Below are 8754 nucleotides of genomic sequence, written 5' to 3'. Positions count from 1 at the left end.
AATGCATTCAATCTGAGGCGATAATGATTTAGGAAAATGTCATTAAAACTGCTGTTTGATTTCGTTCTACAATAAATGAAAATTTGATTATATTTGACTTCAAAAGGCGATGCTGGAATCATCTAAAAGTTTAAAAATTTTCCATCTCCTGGAAGGACAAAATAGAGAAATCATTGGCGCATGCGCCCAACGCTGCTATGGCTCAGAAAAATGTAAATTTCAAAGTTTCCAAAAACAAAATCTGATTAAAAAAAGGCGAAGAGTTTACAGATGGATTCAGTGAACAATTTTATGCTCATGGAAATATGGACTACATGGCGGAGGAGCAGAATGGAGTCGACGTTGCAGCCTTCGGCGATTTATAAAGCGGGAATGTTTTTAATACTGTCACGTTTGGAACTAAGTTCTGCACTCGAGATAAGCACGGGAAGGAATCAGGAGGAGAGGAGGACCCTGGAATAGAGACTTTCGAGAACTTTCACGAGAAGAAGAGAGAGAGAGAGAGAGAGAGAGAGAGATTTGTATTGCCAGAATTACCATTTGGATCAACAGATCGGTGAAGTCTCGTAGGAATCAGGAGGACTTTTCGCCGTCTTCGAATCCTTCCTTCAGTCAGTCTCCAGTTCCTGGAGGCACGAGAGAAACGCCATGTATATCAGGAAAGGAAAGCAAAGGAGTGGTTGCAGCGATGCTGAAATGGCCTCAAACCTTCAGAGTCTTCCTCGAAAGTGCTTCAGAATCTTTCGGTCTCAGCTCCTGGAAGGGCGAGAGAGAAGAAGAGCCCTTCGCGCATGCCCCCAGCGCTAGAGCTCAGTGGAACTCCAACTTCAGTCTCCAGAAGCACGATCCGAAATCCTTCGAGTCGCCTAGAAGCCTTCAGAGATTTGATGTCATATTCAAAAAGTAGGGCTAAGGAGGGCCTGAACCAGAAGGCTGAGGGGCCCGAAGGCGCCCTAAGGATGCCTTCCCTTGAAGGCACCCTTGAGTGGGGAAGATCCTCCTCAGAGGCTGCTTCCCTGGAGGTAGGCAGGTCTCCTGCCAGGCTGGGGAAGCGGGCCTGAGGAGGGCCTGAACCACAAGGCTGAGTGGCCCCAAGGCGCCCTAGGGGAGCCTTCCCTTTAAGGCAGCCTTGACTGGGGAAGATCCTCCTCAGAGGCTGCTTCCCTGGAGGTAGGCAGGTTTCCTGCCAGGCTGGGGAAGCGGGCCTGAGGAGGGCCTGAACCACAAGGCTGAGGGGTCCCAAGGTGCCCTAAGGATGCCTTCCCTTGAAGGCACCCTTGACTGGGGAAGATCCTCCTCAGAGGCTGCTTCCCTGGAGGTAGGCAGGTTTCCTGCCAGGCTGGGAAAGCGGGCCTGAGGAGGGCCTGAACCACAAGGCTGAGGGGTCCCAAGGCACCCAAAGGATGCCTTCCCTTGAAGGCACCCTTGACTGGGGAAGATCCTCCTCAGAGGCTGCTTCCCTGGAGATAGGCAGGTTTCCTGCCAGGCTGGGGAAGTGGGGTTGAGGAGGGCCTGAACCACAAGGCTGAGGGGTCCCAAGGCGCCCTAAGGATGCCTTCCCTTGAAGGCACCCTTGACTGGGAAGATCCTCTTCAGAGGCTGCTTCCCTGGAGGTAGGCAGGTTTCCTGCCAGGCTGGGGAAGCAGGCCTGAACCACAAGGCTGAGGGGACCCAAGGCGCCCTAAGGATGCCTTCCCTTGAAGGCACCCTTGACTGGGGAAGATCCTCTTCAGAGGCTGCTTCCCTGGAGGTAGGCAGGTTTCCTGCCAGGCTGGGAAGCAGGCCTGAGGAGGGCCTGAACCACAAGGCTGAGGGGTCCCAAAGGTGCCCTAAGGGAAGCCTTCCCTTGAAGGCAGCCTTGACTGGGAAGATCCTCCTCAGAGGCTGCTTCCCTGGAGGTAGGCAGGTTTCCTGCCAGGCTGGGGAAGCGGGCCTGAGGAGGGCCTGAACCACAAGGCTGAGTGGCCCAAAGGCGCCCTAGGGAAGCCTTCCCTTGAAGGCACCCTTGACTGGGAAGATCCTCCTCAGAGGCTGCTTCCCTGGAGGTAGGCAGGTTTCCTGCCAGGCTGGGGAAGCAGGCCTGAGGAGGGCCTGAACCACAAGGCTGAGGGGTCCCAAGGCACCCTAAGGATGCCTTCCCTTGAAGGCACCTTGACTGGGGAAGATCCTCCTCAGAGGCTGCTTCCCTGGAGGTAGGCAGGTTTCCTGCCAGGCTGGGGAAGCGGGCCTGAGGAGGGCCTGAACCACAAGGCTGAGGGGCCCCAAGGCGCCCTAAGGAAGCCTTCCCTTGAAGGCACCCTTGACTGGGGAAGATCCTCCTCAGAGGCTGCTTCCCTGGAGGTAGGCAGGTTTCCTGCCAGGCTGAGGAAGTGGGCCTGAGGAGGGCCTGAACCACAGGCTGGCTGAGGTCCCAAGGCACCCTAACTGGATGCCTTCCTTTGAAGGCACCCTTGACTGGGGGGAAAGATCCTCCTCAGAGGCTGCTTCCCTGGAGAGGTTTCTTGGGAGCAGGTTTCCTGCTGAGGTTAGAAAACGGCCTGAAGGCAGCCTTGAGGGGAAGATCCTGAACCTGCAGGGTGCCAGGCTGAGGGGACCCCAGGTGCCCTGGGCTCCAAGGGAACCGCCCCTTAGGGAGCAGCCTTGAGGGAAGGGGAACCTCAGATTCTCCAATGACGTCATCAAGTGAGGAGGAAAAAGAAAAGATCATCAGAGGCTCTTCCTGAAAAATATGCTTTTTCTTCTTACGTAATGCGATGACGTCATTACAACCACTTTTAATAATAATAATCTAATAGCATAATAATAATAAACTAAAACTGAGGAAGAAAAGAGTGTCAGATTAACGAGCGTCAGTCTTGCAAGTGTCAGTCTAACAACCATCAGTCTTGGGAGCATCAGTCTAGCAGCCTGTGTCAGATTAACAGATCGTTAGTCTAAAGAGCGTCTGTCTTGCGAGTTGCAGTCTTGCAGCATCAGTCTTGCGATTGTCAGTCTTCCTGAGCGAGCATTGCAAGTCTAATGAGTGTCAGACTTGCGAAGGTCAGTCTAACAAGCATCAATCTAATGAGCGTCAGTCTTGCGAGCATCATTCTTGAAGCGTCAGTTTAACAAGCCTTCCTGAGTGTCAGTCTTGCATACATACATCAGTCTAACGAGCATTAGTGAGCAGTCTTGCAGGGCCTCAGTGAAATGAGCATCAGTGAGCGTCAGTCTCTTGCAAACTGTGTCAGTCTAACAAGCCATCAGTCTTGGGAGCATCAGTCTAACAACGAGAGTGTCAGTTAACGATCGTTAGTCTAATGAGCGTCAGTCTTGCGTGAGTCTTGCAGTGTAGTCTTGAGAGAGAGAGTCTTGAGAGAGAGAGTCTAGCGGCATTAGTGAGTTATTATCGGCCTCTGTGATTCTTCTTCTTCTTTTTATCAGGTCATTTCTCAACAGAGATCAATCTAATGAGCGTCATCTTCTCATTGTGTCTGTCCATCATCTCTTGAGGGAAAAGGAGTCATGTTATCAACAGATATTCGGGGTGTCAGGCCCTGATTGCCGTATGCACCTTAATTTTAATATAATATAATAATAATAATAAATAATATAATTCAACGAAGGAAAAGCAAAGCATCAACCTCAACGTCATTAGATTATATAAAGTTCCCTTGTCAGATTCTCAGTCGAGCATCGAGTGAGCGTCATCATTGCAGAGGAAGTGGTCTAGAGCATTGCTGAGTTTCATCATCCCCCAAAAACCGTTAAAATGCTTAGTTTTTGTCTAACGAGCGTCAATGAATGTTTTTCTCTCATGTGGGTCAGATTCAATGGAACAAACTATTTGGCATCAGTGAGTTGGTCAGTCTTGCATGTGTTAGTTAACGAGTCTCAGTCTTCCTTATGTCAGTCTAACGAGCGTCACTCTTGCGGGCGTCAGACTAACAAGCATCTCAGTGAATGTCAGTCTTGCCATGTGTCAGTCAACAAGCATCAAGTGAAGCTTGTGTCAGTCTTGCCACCATGTGTTGAAAATAGCTGAGAACAAGGTCTTCATCAGTCTTTGGTCTAACGATCGTCACTCTTGACTGGGTGTCAGTCTCAGTCAAGACATCACCTGAAAACCCTCCCTAATCCCTTTGTCATTCTAAGAGCCACCAGTTTTCATCAGTTTTGCGGCGGCCTTTCAACTGACATCTGAGATAGATATAGTCTTTATATCAGCGTCATGTCTTTTGTTTTATTGTCAACTAACAAGCCTCACTGAGCATCAGTCTTGCAAATAAAGCCAGTTTTAAAGAGGGTTAGATTCGACATTATCATTGTTGGTAAATGAATAGGTTTTATTTGTCGAGCATCAGTGAATGAGAGTCTTGCATGGTCTCAGTGAATGAGAGATGTCAGTGAGTGTTGAGAGAGTCTAACGAGTCAAGTCTTCTGAGTGTCACTCTTGAGGGCGTCAGTGAACGTCAGTCTTGAATGTGTCCAGAGAGAGCATCCAGTGAGCGTGAGTTGCGAGCGTAGTGAGAGAGAGAAGGTCTGAGAGAGAGAGCGTAAATTAGGACTTATCGGCCTTTGTGATTCTTCTTCTTCTTTTATCGGCTGATTTCAAGAGAGACACAACTCTCTCTCTTTCTCTCTCTCTCATCTCTCTCTCTCTCCCCTCTCAAACTCCTTCCCACACCCATACACGCCCAAACTCTGCAGAAAGAGGGCTCCTTCCTTGTTATTGTTAAAACCAGCCGATGGACTGGAGGAGGAAGAATCACATCGGCCTATCAATCAGATATTCTCTCTCTACTGATTTCCTGTATTTTTTGCACTATGACCATTAATTTTTAATATTATATTATATTAAAGTAATAATAATAACAAAAGTAATGTTTCAACAGTTGGAGAATTCACATCAACCTGCAACTAAATGAATAGAACCAGGTTATATAAAACTACAGTGGAATCTCAATGTCTCTCTCTCTCTCTTCTCAATCAAAATAATAATTCGACGATAACAATCATACGTACGTGTCCATCAGTCGAGAAACTGTTATGCGGGAGGAATCGAAATTCAGGAGGGACCAGGTTGCTTCCTCAAACACTCATTAATTAAAAATGTGGATAAAGAATAATTAGTAAACCGGTTTTGGTCGAGAATTGAGCAGTTCAACTGAAAGAGTTTTTCCTGACGCAAGTCACAACTCACCTCTTCTGGAGAGTCAATTTCTCTTATCGATAATATTGTTAGGCGCCATGAAGTGGGCCCAGACATTTTCAATGGACCGTTATAAAGAATGTTATTACTGACTTGGTACAATGTGGTGCTGTGGGCAAACCAGTGCTTTTGTTATTATTGTTGTGACACTGGAAGTCCTTTCTGCTTCCTTCAACTTTATCGCTAAGGGCGAGGATAAGATCAGTCATCGAGCAACCTATTGCTGCTGAATTGAGCTGAGACAACGTAGATTCTAGGACTGTGTTTGTGGACCCCCCCAGGATAGTGTGGAAAAAGCAAAAGGGGAATATCTGTCTGTTACTCAGTGGCTACTGTGGCAGAGGTCCAGCTTTTTTTGGAGTAAATGTTTCGCGGTCAGATGATAGTGATACTGATGATCTGAGCTCTCTTCTGATAATCTTGTGATGATGGTGTTACTGTATGATAAGCAGCAATGTCGTGACAGGGAGGATCGAGAGGGAAGAATGATGTCAATGTTTTGACGAAGTTGCCATGAGGCGACTCCTGTCATCCTCGAACTACAATCGCAAATTCGAAGAACATTGCCCGTCCCACTATGTTGTTTCCCCGGCTGATCAAGGATTGACGCATCTGACTTTCTTCTACTGAGAGAAGAGACAGACAGGAAGGAACTTCTCACAATCAGGTGAGGGAAAAATACCTTTCTTTTTCACCCATTTTTGTTGCCTCAACATTCTTCAAAATATTCTTTCATATGCATATTTGGATGAATCACCTGATTCTTCATTCACATAATTCACGCAGTGTTGACCTTTTATCATTCATCTCTTTTATTCACGATATGATGATTTTTGAGTGACAATAAATTTTGGGGAATATTTTGTTTTATTCTATTTATTCTGAGGTTTTTACGTCTTTGAGCAATGGAAATTACATCTTTACTCTTGTTCAAATGAAATTTTTTTTTTATCAAAAACAAATGGTTATGGGTCCAGATTTTGACATTTATAAATGGAAGTTGTTGTCAAGTCACGTAACAAATGGTTTTGTTTGCCTGGTTTCATTGGCTTGAGAGAGGGAGAGATGGTCTAAGTGTCAGAGAGAGAGATGAGATGGTCTAAGTGTGATCAGAGACAAGAGAGAGATTGAGAGTCCAAGTGTCCAGAGAGAGAGAGAGAGAGAGAGCGACATAATAATTATGGTGACTCAGTAGAAATGTAACCACCTGACGTCCACTGCGTTAATAACAACTGTGTTCCTGACTTCAAATTAGTACAACTACTTATTATACATTGCACTGGTTGTAAGTGACAAGTGACGGAGAATTCAGTAATCTTCCGCTTCTGAAAACTGAATCATTCTTGAAGCCTTTTGCCATGGAAACAGTCCCCAACACCTTTCCCACACCCATACACGCCCACACTTAATCTTAAAGGCTTCCCCACCATGACCCGTCTTCTTTCACTGGTACACAAGTATATATTATTATTATTATTATTATTATTATTATTATTATAGTGATTAGCTGAAGCATGTAAAAGTAGTTTCCTTATTGGACTGTTGGAAATTGCATAATTCTTTAACCTGCAAGCAAATGAATATAGGAACTAGGTTATATATAGTCAAACTACAGTGGAATCTCTCTCTCTCTCTCCAAATTAAAAAATAATTCCTCCTAAATGACGATAGCAATCGTACGTGTCCATCAGTCCTAACTTGTTATGCGCCACTTTCATCGAAATTCAGGGGACCAGGATTTCCTTCCTCAAACACTTTAATTGAAAATGTGGATAAATTGAAACCTGTTTTCCTGACGTTAAAGTCACAACTCACCTATTTCTGGAAATGTTAATTTCTTTATCGATAATATTGTTTTCATAATTCGTCTTGAAATGTGGGCCAGCCACCTGGTCCTGAAGTTAAAAGATTTTCTGGGACAGGCCGTTATACCTGATTTATTTCATTATTGCTCTGGAAACACGTTGTGCTCCGACCACCTGGTCAGGTTAATCGCGCTTTTGTTGTTAAACGTTGTGGACTCTCCACCACCTGGGGTCCGTGTTCCTTCCACTTTATCGCTAAGGGCAAAGATATTATCAGTCATGGAGCAATAGTATTGCTGCTGCATTGAGTTGAGACAACGTAGATTCTAGAGGATAGGGAGTGGTGGCTTGTTTCATCATTCAGCTTCCCTGGAAATGTGGATAACAGCAAAAATCCAAATTTCTGTCTAGGCGCGTCGGTGGCCTCTGTGGATAGGGGTCCAGCTTTTTGGATGAAGTTTCGCGGTCAGATGATAGTGATACTGATGATAATGAGCCTCTTCTGATAACCTTGGTGATGGTGTTTCTGAATAAATGAAGAGTGTCTTGACACCTGGATCGAGAGGAAAGAATGACGTCAATGTTTTTGAAATGACAGAGGATGGCCACCAGGCGACTCGTGTCATCCTTCAAAGCTCACTAGGAATCGCCAATTCGGGCGTCAGTTCCTCCAAAATTGCCTGCCACCCCCTGGTCCCCACAGCTTCTGTTGAATGACAGGCTGATAAGCCACCACTTGGTGCATCTCACTTTGTTCTTCGAATGAGAAGAGATCAGACAGGAAGGAATTTCTCAAAGATTCATAGGTGAGGAAACTACCTTTGTTTTCCAATAGCCTTTTGTCTTGCCTTTCCTTCCTTAATTTCATGCTCTCTTTTTATTCACGAAGATGCACTGTGGCCACAATATTAATTTTGGTTAAATTATTGTCATCGTTAATCCATAATTATTCACAGGTTTTTTTCATAATTGTGACTGACATATAGAGGCCATGACAACCACCTCATATTTACTAATGAAATTATTTGATTTTTTTTTTTCAAAAACAAATGGTTATGGGTGTGCAGGTTTGGGGCAAAGCTTTTTATCAATCACAAGTCATTGTCAAGTCACATAACAAATAGTTGTGGGGGAATTCATGCCATAAAAACGCATCAGAGTGCATAGGCCTAATGGGGGGACGTGGCGAAAGTGACGGACATTCCTTGATCATTGTGCAGATAATATCTCGGAACGTAGCGACCTTTCCCAGTTGTTACGCAAGCAGACTTGACATAAATAATAATAATAATAATAATAATAATAATAATAATAATAATAATAATAAAGAAGGAAACGACAGAGGATAGGCCACCACTTCTGGGGTCCCGGTTTAAGTTTCATAAATGTGCTTCTGGAAACGACAGAGGATAGGCCACCACTGGGGTCGTGGTTAAAGTTTCATTATTGTGTTTCTGGAAACGACAGAGGATAGGCCACCACTGGGGGTCGAGGTTTCATCTTTCAATATTGTGTTAAAGTTTCATGGAAACGACAGAGGATAGGCCACCACTGGGGGGTCGAGGTTAAAGTTTCAATATTGTGTTTCTGGAGACGACAGAGGATAGGCCACCACCAGGTGGAGGTTAAAGTTTCAATATTGTGTTTCTGGAAGGGAGAGGGATACGCCACCACTTGGGGTCGTGGTTACAGTTTCATTGTTGTGTTTCTGGAAAGCGACAGAGGATAGGCCACCACTGGGGGTATGGGTTAAAGTTT

This window comes from Macrobrachium rosenbergii, chromosome 48, assembly GCF_040412425.1.
Source record: "Macrobrachium rosenbergii isolate ZJJX-2024 chromosome 48, ASM4041242v1, whole genome shotgun sequence".
NCBI classification, from domain to species: domain Eukaryota; kingdom Metazoa; phylum Arthropoda; class Malacostraca; order Decapoda; family Palaemonidae; genus Macrobrachium; species Macrobrachium rosenbergii.
Note: the sequence above shows the minus strand (reverse complement) of the source record.